We start from the raw sequence: 11,159 nt of genomic DNA, 5'->3' as shown, positions 1-11,159 counted from the left end.
GACCCTGTCGTTGCCATAGAAATGTTCCTCGATTTAGAAAGAGAAGGCATAGAACCTATAGTATTTCATAGCGACGCAATTTCTGTGTTAATTCGTCTTTGTGAGGGATCGACGGATGCAACAAAAAAGGAATAGTGCATCTGAAAAGAGATACTCGCCTCCCAATAGAAGATCCTGTCGTTGCCATAGAAACGTTCCTCAATTTAGAAAGAGAAGGCATAGAACCTGTAGTATTTCTCAGCGGCGCAATTTCTGTGTTAATTCGACATTGTGAGGGATGGACGAATGCAATAAAGAAGGAATAGTGCATCCCAAATGAGATACACGCTTCCCAATATAAGATCCTGTGTTTGCCATAGAAACGTTCCTCGATTTAGAAAGAGAATGCATAGAACCTGTAGTATTTCATAGCGACGCAATTTCTGTGTTACTTCGTCATTGTGAGGGATCGACGGATGCAATAAAGAAGGAATAGTGCATCCGAAAAAAGATACTCGCCCCCCAATATAAGATCCTGTCGTTGTCATAGAAACGCTCTTCGACTTAGAATGAGAAGTCATAGAACCTATAGTATTTCATAGCGACGCAATATCTGTGTTATTTCGTCATTGTGAGGGATCGACGAATGCAATAAAGAAGGAATAGTGCATCCTAAATGAGATACACGCTTCCCAATATAAGATCCTGTGTTTGCCATAGAAACGTTCCTCGATTTAGAAAGAGAATGCATAGAACCTGTAGTATTTCATAGCGACGCAATTTCTGTGTTACTTCGTCATTGTGAGGGATCGACGGATGCAATAAAGAAGGAATAGTGCATCCGAAAAAAGATACTCGCCCCCCAATATAAGATCCTGTCGTTGTCATAGAAACGCTCCTCGACTTAGAATGAGAAGGCATAGAACCTATAGTATTTCATAGCGACGCAATTTCTGTGTTATTTCGTCTTTGTGAGGGATCGACGGATGCAATAAAGAAGGAATAGTGCATCCGAAAAGAGATACTCGCCCCCCAATATAAGATTCTGTCGTTGCCTCAGAAACGTTCGTGGATTTAGAAAGAGAAAGCATAGAACCTATAGTACTTCATAGCGACGCAATTTCTGTGTTAATTCGTCATTGTGAGGGATCGACGGATGCAATAAAGAAGGAATAGTGCATCCGAAAGGAGATACTCGCCTCCCAATATAAGATACTGTTGTTTGCATAGAAACGTACCTCGATTTAGAAATAGAAGGCATAGAACCTATAGTATTTCATAGCGACGCGATTTCTGTGTTAATTCGTCATTGTGAGGGATGGACGGATGTAATAAAGAATGAAAAGTGCATCCGAAAAGAGATACTCGCCTCCCAATAGAAGATCCTGTCGTTGCCATAGAAACGTACCTCGATTTAGATAGAGAAGGCATAGAACCTATAGTATTTCATAGCGACGCAATTTCTGTGTTACTTCGTCATTGTGAGGTATCGACGGATGTAATTAAGAAGGAATAGTGCATCCGAAAAGAGATACTCGCCTCCCAATAGAAGATCCTGTCGTTGTCATAGAAACGCTCCTCGACTTAGAATGAGAAGGCATAGAACCTATAGTATTTCATAGCGACGCAATTTCTGTGTTATTTCGTCATTGTGAGGGATCGACGGATGCAATAAAGAAGGAATAGTGCATCCGAAAAGAGATACTCGCCCCCCAATATAAGATTCTGTCGTTGCCTCAGAAACGTTCCTCGATTTAGAATGAGAAGGCATAGAACCCTATAACGATATGTTTACATAATGTGTATACATAAACATACAGTTATAAATGTCCCCGTTCATCGTCTGATCAGTCGGAAGTTGCATTGCATAGGAGAGTAAATGCCTATTCAAAATATAATTATTTTGGATAGCTCAACATGAATTTCCTAATGGACCGTAGTTTATCATGCATTTACCAGTAGATTATGGCGCGGAGAAAGTATTTCGCCGCATGCAACTTCCGTCCGAACTCGACGAAAGAATTCGTGACTGTGAACTCTCTATTTGGCAGAAACATAAAGAAAATTAAATAACTTCATGAAGGAGTGAGACATAGATTCTATATTAAATAAATAGTCCATACACCAGTTCCATTTAAGTCTGAATTTATGGCAATTAATAGACGAACTTACACTGCAATGAAGGATTTAACATGGATGCCGTTTTGACTGGCACTTATCTTAATGAAAACAATTCCTTCGACGTTTCACATACACGTCGCACAATAAATCTACTGCTAGGCACTTTTAGTATTACTCATTTACTTTACACTACAACAATATTAATTTTAACAATAATAATACGGCGGAAAGACATGCGCGTCCAACACAAGTTACAGGAGACAAGAGAAGAAGAATAAGTAACTGTTCATCGAGAATATCTCGTACATCAAAAACAAAATGTGTAAAAGTGTTCTTCTTCTGACCGTTTTTCGCGCCGCGGTTTTCAAAGTCAATAACTCACTGCATCTCTGACGGCGCTTCGACAATAAACAAGTTACGTCACAGGACGGTCACCTTTCACATACTCGGAACATTATTTGCTAACTGTAGCTGTTGCCGAGCGACTGCTCGATTAGTGAATGATTTAAAATGATAAGACAATCACATAATGTTACAACCTGTAGTATTTCATAGCGACGCAATTTCTCTGTTAATTCGTCATTGTGAGGGATGGACGAATGCAATAAAGAAGGAATAGTGCATCCTAAAAGAGATACTCGCCTCCCAATATAAGATCCTGTCGTTGCCATAGAAACGTTAATCGATTTAGAAAGAGAAGGCATAGAATCTATCGTATTTCATAGCGACGCAATTTCTGTGTTAATTCGTCATTGGGAGTGATCGACGGATGCAATACAGAAGGAATAGTGCATCCTAAAGGAGATACTCGCCTCCCAATAGAAGATCATGTCGTTGCCATAGAAACGTTCCTCGATTTAGAAAGAGAAGGCATAGAACCTATCGTATTTCATATCGATGCAATTTCTGTGTTAATTCGTCATTGTGAGGGATCGACGGATGCAATAAAGAAGGAATAGTGCATCCGAAAAGAGATACCCGCCTCCCAATATAAGATCCTGTGTTCGCCATAGAAACGTTAATCGATTTAGAAAGAGAAGGAATAGAAGCTATAGTATTTCATAGCGACGCAATTTCTGTGTTAATTCGTCATTGTGCGGGATCGACGGATGCAATAATGAAGGAATAGTGCATCCGAAAAAGATACTCGCCTCCCAATTGAAGATCCTGTCGTTGCCATAGAAACGTTCCTCAATTTAGAAAGAGAAGGCATAGAACCTGTAGTATTTCTCAGCGACGCAATTTCTGTGTTAATTCGACATTGTGAGGGATGGACGAATGCAATAAAGAAGGAATAGTGCATCCTAAATGAGATACACGCTTCCCAATATAAGATCCTGTGTTTGCCATAGAAACGTTCCTCGATTTAGAAAGAGAATGCATAGAACCTGTAGTATTTCATAGCGACGCAATTTCTGTGTTACTTCGTCATTGTGAGGGATCGACGGATGCAATAAAGAAGGAATAGTGCATCCGAAAAAAGATACTCGCCCCCCAATATAAGATTCTGTCGTTGGCATAGAAACGTTCCTAGATTTAGAAGGAGAAGGCATAGAACCTATCGTAGTTTATAACGACGCAATTTCTGTGTTAATTCGTCATTCTGAGGGTTCATCGGATGCAATAAAGAAGGAATAGTGAATCCGAATGGAGATACTCGCTTCCCAATAGAAGATCCTGTCGTTGTCATAGAAACGCTCCTCGACTTAGAATGAGAAGGCATAGAACCTATAGTATTTCATAGCGACGCAATATCTGTGTTAATTCGTCATTGTGAGGGATGGACGAATGCAATAAAGAAGGAATCGTGCATCCTAAAAGAGATACACGCCTCCCAATAGAAGATGCTGTCGTTGCCATAGAAACGTACCTCGATTTAGAAAGAGAAGGCATAGAACCTATAGTATTTCATAGCGACGCAATTTCTGTGTTAATTCGTCATTGTGAGGGATCGACGGATGCAATAAAGAAGGAATAGTGCATCCGAAAAGAGATACACGCTTCCCAATATAAGATCCTGTGTTTGCCATAGAAACATTCCTCGATTTAGAAAGAGAATGCATAGAACCTGTAGTATTTCATAGCGACGCAATTTCTGTGTTACTTCGTCATTGTTAGGGATCGACGGATGTAATAAAGAAGGAATAGTATATCCGAAAGGAGATACTCGCCTCCCAATTGAAGATCCTGTCGTTGCCATAGAAACGTTCGTCGATTTGGAAGGAGAAGGCATAGAACCTACAGTACTTCAGAGCGACGCAATTTCTGTGTTAATTCGTCATTGTGAGGGATCGACGGATGCAATAAAGAAGGAATAGTGCATCCTAATGGAGATACTCGCCTCCCAATAGAAGATCCTCTCGTTGCCATAGAGACGTCCCTCGATTTAGAAACAGAAGGCATAGAACCTATAGTATATCATAGCGACGCAATTTCTGTGCTAATTCGTCATTCTGAGGGATCGACGGATGCAATAAAGAAGGAATAGTGCATCCGAAAGGAGATACTCGCCTCCCAATAGTAGATCCTGTCGTTTGCATAGAAACGTTCCTCGATTTAGAAACAGAAGGCATAGAACCTATAGTATTTCATAGCGACGCAATTTCTGTGTTATTTCGTCATTGTGAGGGATGGACGGATGTAATAAAGAAGGAATAGTGTATCCGAAAAGAGATACTCGCCCCCCAATAGAAGATTCTGTCGTTGGCATAGAAACGTTCCTAGATTTAGAAGGAGAAGGCATAGAACCTATCGTAGTTTATAACGACGCAATTTCTGTGTTAATTCGTCTTTGTGCGCGATCGACGGATGCTATAAAGAAGGAATAGTGCATCCGAAAAGAGATTCTCGCCTCCCAATATAAGATCCTGTCTTTGCCATAGAAACGTCAATCGATTTAGAAAGAGAAGGCATAGAACCTATCGTATTTCATAGCGACGCAATTTCTGTGTTAATTCGTCATTGTCAGTGATCGACGGATGCAATATAGAAGGAATAGTGCATCCGAAAGGAGATACTCGCCTCCCAATAGTAGATCCTGTCGTTTGCATAGAAACGTTCCTCGATTTAGAAACAGAAGGCATAGAACCTATAGTATTTCATAGCGACGCAATTTCTGTGTTATTTCGTCATTGTGAGGGATGGACGTGTGTCAGGCAGTTGAGAAAGCTTCCGTCGGTCCAGCAGGACACTGCAACACCCCGCGCAGTGCCCCCGCCGCCCGGCCGCGCGCAAGCCCTGCGCCGGATAACAGGAACAAGGCGCGTCGCCAGTGGGTGTCGGAGGCCGCACGCACCAAACGAATGACAGGCGGTGCATCGAGCAGCTGTGTTGTGCGTCTCACCTACGTTCGGCAGTCGCCTATGAGACGCCGAGGCGAGCGCGCACTCCGCGCCACCTTCGAGGTGGAAAGACGCGCTTTGCGTCAAATGTGCCACGGAAAGCGGCGATTGCGTGTGTTGGGAGAAGAGGCGAATGCTTCCTCCGTGGTGCGGCTACAGTATAAGGACGCCAACGGCCATACCATGTTGACTACACCGGTTCTCGTCCGATCACCGAAGTTAAGCAACATCGGGCGCGGTTAGTACTTGGATGGGTGACCGCCTGGGAACACCGCGTGCTGTTGGCTCTTTCTCATTTTTTCATTTTTACGTCGCTACACCTGCCAGGCCTCTTTTCATAATAACTTTCAGGTGTCGACAAAGATGCTTCCACAAGCATTTTAAAGTACTGTATTAAACGTAAGATACGAAATTACGGTAATGAACTCGGTTTGAGTAAGAATGCGCGAAGGAAGAGTGCTAGGAACTCGTTGAAAATGACAAAACACTACCAATCGACAGATGTGTTCTTGAAATGCGCCAGAGCCTACTGTTACGCAGCAGTGCTAAATTCCGAAAAGTAACTAAATAAATAAATAAATAAAAAAAAACCAACCGTTCTCGTGCCGGGCCCGGCTAGTACTTGGATGGGTGACCGCCTGGGGAAACCCGGGTGCTGTTGGCTCCCTTCCCGTTTTTTTTTTTGTTATGTCGCCAGGTGATTTCTGAAATACGTCACCGCCTATTGTTGTGTTGGAATGTAGAGTTCCAAATTTGATTTGTAACCACGAATTTATTCCTTAGTCGTCTCGTCTCGTCTCGTCTCGTCCCGCAGACGTTTGTCGTGCTTGCGCTGTCATATGGACCACGACCCGAGCGGCAGCGAGCGGCAGTCGAGCAAAGTCGGGACAAGTCGGGACGGGGACAGGGACAGGGATAGGAATGGTGCGAATGCACTGCAAACTACGCAGACACCTGGTGTGTGGCGAGGCGAGGCGAAGAAGCCCACATCGCTACCAGTGGGCCCTCCAGCACGACACTGCCACACCCCGCACAGGCCTTCCGCTGAACACCAGGGACAAGATGCGTCCTCCGCTAGTGTCGAAGGCTGCACGCGCCCAGCGAATGACAGGGGGTGCAACGAGCAGCAGTGCGTCTCACACACGCGGCGGTGCGCCCGCCAATTCGGCCGTCGCTCTGCTGGGACGCCGGGCGCGCCTCCCCGCGCCGTCCTCGAGGAACTGGCGGTTGCGGAAGGAAGCGCTATCGTCAAATGCGGCCGAAAACTAACATTTTGTGCGTTGGGAGAAAAGCCGAACGCGAATTCTGCCGTGCTCCTACATTAGTTGAGCGCGAACGGCCATACCATGATGAATACACCGGTTCTCGTCCTATCACCGAAGTTAAGCATCATCGGGCCCGGCTAGTACTTGGATGGGTGACCGCCTGGGAAACCCGGGTGCTGTAGGCTTCCTTCCTTTTTTTTTTGTTATGTCGCCAGCCCAATTTTCAAACTAACTTTCTGTTGTGACAAAGATGCTTCCTTAAGCCTTTTAAACTACTGTAATGGTACGTAAATGCAGTAAGTAACTCAGTTTGAGGGAGAATGTGCTAACCAAGTTTGCCAAGAAGACTTTGAAAACGACAAAACAGTACGAATCGGCAGGTGATTTCTGAAATACGTCACCGCCTATTGTTGTGTAGGAGTGTAGAGTTCCAAATTTGATTTGTAACCACGAATTTATTCCTTAGTCGTCTCGTCTCGTCTCGTCTCGTCTCGTCCCGCAGACGTTTGTCGTGCTTGCGCTGTCATATGGACCACGACCCGAGCGGCAGCGAGCGGCAGTCGAGCAAAGTCGGGACAAGTCGGGACGGGGACAGGGACAGGGATAGGAATGGTGCGAATGCACTGCAAACTACGCAGACACCTGGTGTGAGGCGAGGCGAGGCGAGGCGAGGAAGCCCACATCGCTACCAGTGGCGCCCTCCAGCACGACACTGCCACACCCCGCACAGGCCCTCCGCTGAACACCAGGGACAAGATGCGTCCTCCGCTAGTGTCGATGGCTGCACGCGCCCAGCGAATGACAGGGGGTGCAACGAGCAGCAGTGCGTCTCACACACGCGGCGGTGCGCCCGCCAATTCGGCCGTCGCTCTGCTGGGACGCCGGGCGCGCCTCCCCGCGCCGTCCTCGAGGAACTAGCGGTTGCGGAAGGAAGCGCTATCGTCAAATGCGGCCGAAAACTAACATTTTGTGTGTTGGGAGAAAAGCCGAACGCGAATTCTGCCGTGCTCCTACATTAGTTGAGCGCGAACGGCCATACCATGATGAATACACCGGTTCTCGTCCGATCACCGAAGTTAAGCATCATCGGGCCCGGCTAGTACTTGGATGGGTGACCGCCTGGGAAACCCGGTTGCTGTAGGCTTCCTTCCTTTTTTTTTTGTTATGTCGCCAGCCCAATTTTCAAACTAACTTTCTGTTGTGACAAAGATGCTTCCTTAAGCCTTTTAAACTACTGTAATGGTACGAAAATGCAGTAAGTAACTCAGTTAGAGGGAGAATGTGCTAACCAAGTTTGCCAAGAAGACTTTGAAAGCGACAAAACAGTACGAATCGGCAGGTGATTTCTGAAATACGTCACCGCCTATTGTTGTGTAGGAGTGTAGAGTTCCAAATTTGATTTGTAACCACGAATTTATTCCTTAGTCGTCTCGTCTCGTCTCGTCTCGTCTCGTCCCGCAGACGTTTGTCGTGCTTGCGCTGTCATATGGACCACGACCCGAGCGGCAGCGAGCGGCAGTCGAGCAAAGTCGGGACAAGTCGGGACGGGGACAGGGACAGGGATAGGAATGGTGCGAATGCACTGCAAACTACGCAGACACCTGGTGTGAGGCGAGGCGAGGCGAGGAAGCCCACATCGCTACCAGTGGCGCCCTCCAGCACGACACTGCCACACCCCGCACAGGCCCTCCGCTGAACACCAGGGACAAGATGCGTCCTCCGCTAGTGTCGAAGGCTGCACGCGCCCAGCGAATGACAGGGGGTGCAACGAGCAGCAGTGCGTCTCACACACGCGGCGGTGCGCCCGCCAATTCGGCCGTCGCTCTGCTGGGACGCCGGGCGCGCCTCCCCGCGCCGTCCTCGAGGAACTGGCGGTTGCGGAAGGAAGCGCTTTCGTCAAATGCGGCCGAAAACTAACATTTTGTGTGTTGGGAGAAAAGCCGAACGCGAATTCTGCCGTGCTCCTACATTAGATGAGCGCCAACGGCCATACCATGATGAATACACCGGTTCTCGTCCGATCACCGAAGTTAAGCATCATCGGGCCCGGCTAGTACTTGGATGGGTGACCGCCTGGGAAACCCGGGTGCTGTTGGCTCCCTTCCTTTTTTTTTTTTTTGTTATGTCGCCAGCCCAATTTTCAAACTAACTTTCTGTTGTGACAAAGATGCTTCCTTAAGCCTTTTAAACTACTGTAATGGTACGAAAATGCAGTAATTAACTCAGTTTGAGGGAGAATGTGCTAACCAAGTTTGCCAAGAAGACTTTGAAAACGACAAAACAGTACGAATCGGCAGGTGATTTCTGAAATACGTCACCGCCTATTGTTGTGTAGGAGTGTAGAGTTCCAAATTTGATTTGTAACCACGAATTTATTCCTTAGTCGTCTCGTCTCGTCTCGTCTCGTCTCGTCCCGCAGACGTTTGTCGTGCTTGCGCTGTCATATGGACCACGACCCGAGCGGCAGCGAGCGGCAGTGGAGCAAAGTCGGGACAAGTCGGGACGGGGACAGGGACAGGGATAGGAATGGTGCGAATGCACTGCAAACTACGCAGATACCTGGTGTGAGGCGAGGCGAGGCGAGGAAGCCCACATCGCTACCAGTGGCGCCCTCCAGCACGACACTGCCACACCCCGCACAGGCCCTCCGCTGAACACCAGGGACAAGATGCGTCCTCCGCTAGTGTCGAAGGCTGCACGCGCCCAGCGAATGACAGGGGGTGCAACGAGCAGCAGTGCGTCTCACACACGCGGCGGTGCGCCCGCCAATTCGGCCGTCGCTCTGCTGGGACGCCGGGCGCGCCTCCCCGCGCCGTCCTCGAGGAACTGGCGGTTGCGGAAGGAAGCGCTATCGTCAAATGCGGCCGAAAACTAACATTTTGTGTGTTGGGAGAAAAGCCGAACGCGAATTCTGCCGTGCTCCTACATTAGTTGAGCGCGAACGGCCATACCATGATGAATACACCGGTTCTCGTCCGATCACCGAAGTTAAGCATCATCGGGCCCGGCTAGTACTTGGATGGGTGACCGCCTGGGAAACCCGGGTGCTGTAGGCTTCCTTCCTTTTTTTTTTGTTATGTCGCCAGCCCAATTTTCAAACTAACTTTCTGTTGTGACAAAGATGCTTCCTTAAGCCTTTTAAACTACTGTAATGGTACGTAAATGCAGTAAGTAACTCAGTTTGAGGGAGAATGTGCTAACCAAGTTTGCCAAGAAGACTTTGAAAACGACAAAACAGTACGAATCGGCAGGTGATTTCTGAAATACGTCACCGCCTATTGTTGTGTAGGAGTGTAGAGTTCCAAATTTGATTTGTAACCACGAATTTATTCCTTAGTCGTCTCGTCTCGTCTCGTCTCGTCTCGTCCCGCAGACGTTTGTCGTGCTTGCGCTGTCATATGGACCACGACCCGAGCGGCAGCGAGCGGCAGTGGAGCAAAGTCGGGACAAGTCGGGACGGGGACAGGGACAGGGATAGGAATGGTGCGAATGCACTGCAAACTACGCAGACACCTGGTGTGAGGCGAGGCGAGGCGAGGAAGCCCACATCGCTACCAGTGGCGCCCTCCAGCACGACACTGCCACACCCCGCACAGGCCCTCCGCTGAACACCAGGGACAAGATGCGTCCTCCGCTAGTGTCGAAGGCTGCACGCGCCCAGCGAATGACAGGGGGTGCAACGAGCAGCAGTGCGTCTCACACACGCGGCGGTGCGCCCGCCAATTCGGCCGTCGCTCTGCTGGGACGCCGGGCGCGCCTCCCCGCGCCGTCCTCGAGGAACTGGCGGTTGCGGAAGGAAGCGCTATCGTCAAATGCGGCCGAAAACTAACATTTTGTGTGTTGGGAGAAAAGCCGAACGCGAATTCTGCCGTGCTCCTACATTAGTTGAGCGCGAACGGCCATACCATGATGAATACACCGGTTCTCGTCCGATCACCGAAGTTAAGCATCATCGGGCCCGGCTAGTACTTGGATGGGTGACCGCCTGGGAAACCCGGGTGCTGTAGGCTTCCTTCCTTTTTTTTTTGTTATGTCGCCAGCCCAATTTTCAAACTAACTTTCTGTTGTGACAAAGATGCTTCCTTAAGCCTTTTAAACTACTGTAATGGTACGAAAATGCAGTAATTAACTCAGTTTGAGGGAGAATGTGCTAACCAAGTTTGCCAAGAAGACTTTGAAAACGACAAAACAGTACGAATCGGCAGGTGATTTCTGAAATACGTCACCGCCTATTGTTGTGTAGGAGTGTAGAGTTCCAAATTTGATTTGTAACCACGAATTTATTCCTTAGTCGTCTCGTCTCGTCTCGTCTCGTCTCGTCCCGCAGACGTTTGTCGTGCTTGCGCTGTCATATGGACCACGACCCGAGCGGCAGCGAGCGGCAGTGGAGCAAAGTCGGGACAAGTCGGGACGGGGACAGGGACAGGGATAGGAATGGTGCGAATGCACTGCA

The 11,159-nt window shown here is 47.9% G+C and overlaps 6 non-coding genes across 6 annotated transcripts; all 6 read left to right on the top strand.

Annotated features, from left to right (window-relative positions):
• The first annotated feature begins 5,609 nt into the window (after positions 1 to 5,609).
• On the top strand, positions 5,610 to 5,728 carry LOC126155778 (5S ribosomal RNA). Its single transcript, XR_007533217.1, has one exon. It is a non-coding gene; the product is annotated as a 5S ribosomal RNA (ribosomal RNA).
• A 1,044-nt stretch (positions 5,729 to 6,772) lies between these two features.
• On the top strand, positions 6,773 to 6,891 carry LOC126155339 (5S ribosomal RNA). Its single transcript, XR_007532838.1, has one exon. It is a non-coding gene; the product is annotated as a 5S ribosomal RNA (ribosomal RNA).
• An 840-nt stretch (positions 6,892 to 7,731) lies between these two features.
• On the top strand, positions 7,732 to 7,850 carry LOC126155026 (5S ribosomal RNA). Its single transcript, XR_007532546.1, has one exon. It is a non-coding gene; the product is annotated as a 5S ribosomal RNA (ribosomal RNA).
• An 835-nt stretch (positions 7,851 to 8,685) lies between these two features.
• Positions 8,686 to 8,804, top strand: LOC126155714 (5S ribosomal RNA). The gene has a single exon (XR_007533157.1). It is a non-coding gene; the product is annotated as a 5S ribosomal RNA (ribosomal RNA).
• An 839-nt stretch (positions 8,805 to 9,643) lies between these two features.
• Positions 9,644 to 9,762, top strand: LOC126154975 (5S ribosomal RNA). The gene has a single exon (XR_007532498.1). It is a non-coding gene; the product is annotated as a 5S ribosomal RNA (ribosomal RNA).
• Positions 9,763 to 10,597: 835 nt separating this feature from the next.
• LOC126154974 (5S ribosomal RNA) lies at positions 10,598 to 10,716 on the top strand. The gene has a single exon (XR_007532497.1). It is a non-coding gene; the product is annotated as a 5S ribosomal RNA (ribosomal RNA).
• The last annotated feature ends 443 nt before the right edge of the window (positions 10,717 to 11,159 follow it).

Source organism: Schistocerca cancellata, unplaced genomic scaffold (assembly GCF_023864275.1).
Source record: "Schistocerca cancellata isolate TAMUIC-IGC-003103 unplaced genomic scaffold, iqSchCanc2.1 HiC_scaffold_1100, whole genome shotgun sequence".
Taxonomy (NCBI): Eukaryota; Metazoa; Arthropoda; class Insecta; order Orthoptera; family Acrididae; genus Schistocerca; species Schistocerca cancellata.
The sequence above is the reverse complement of the archived record's forward strand: the minus strand, read 5'-3'. Positions and strand labels throughout refer to the sequence as shown.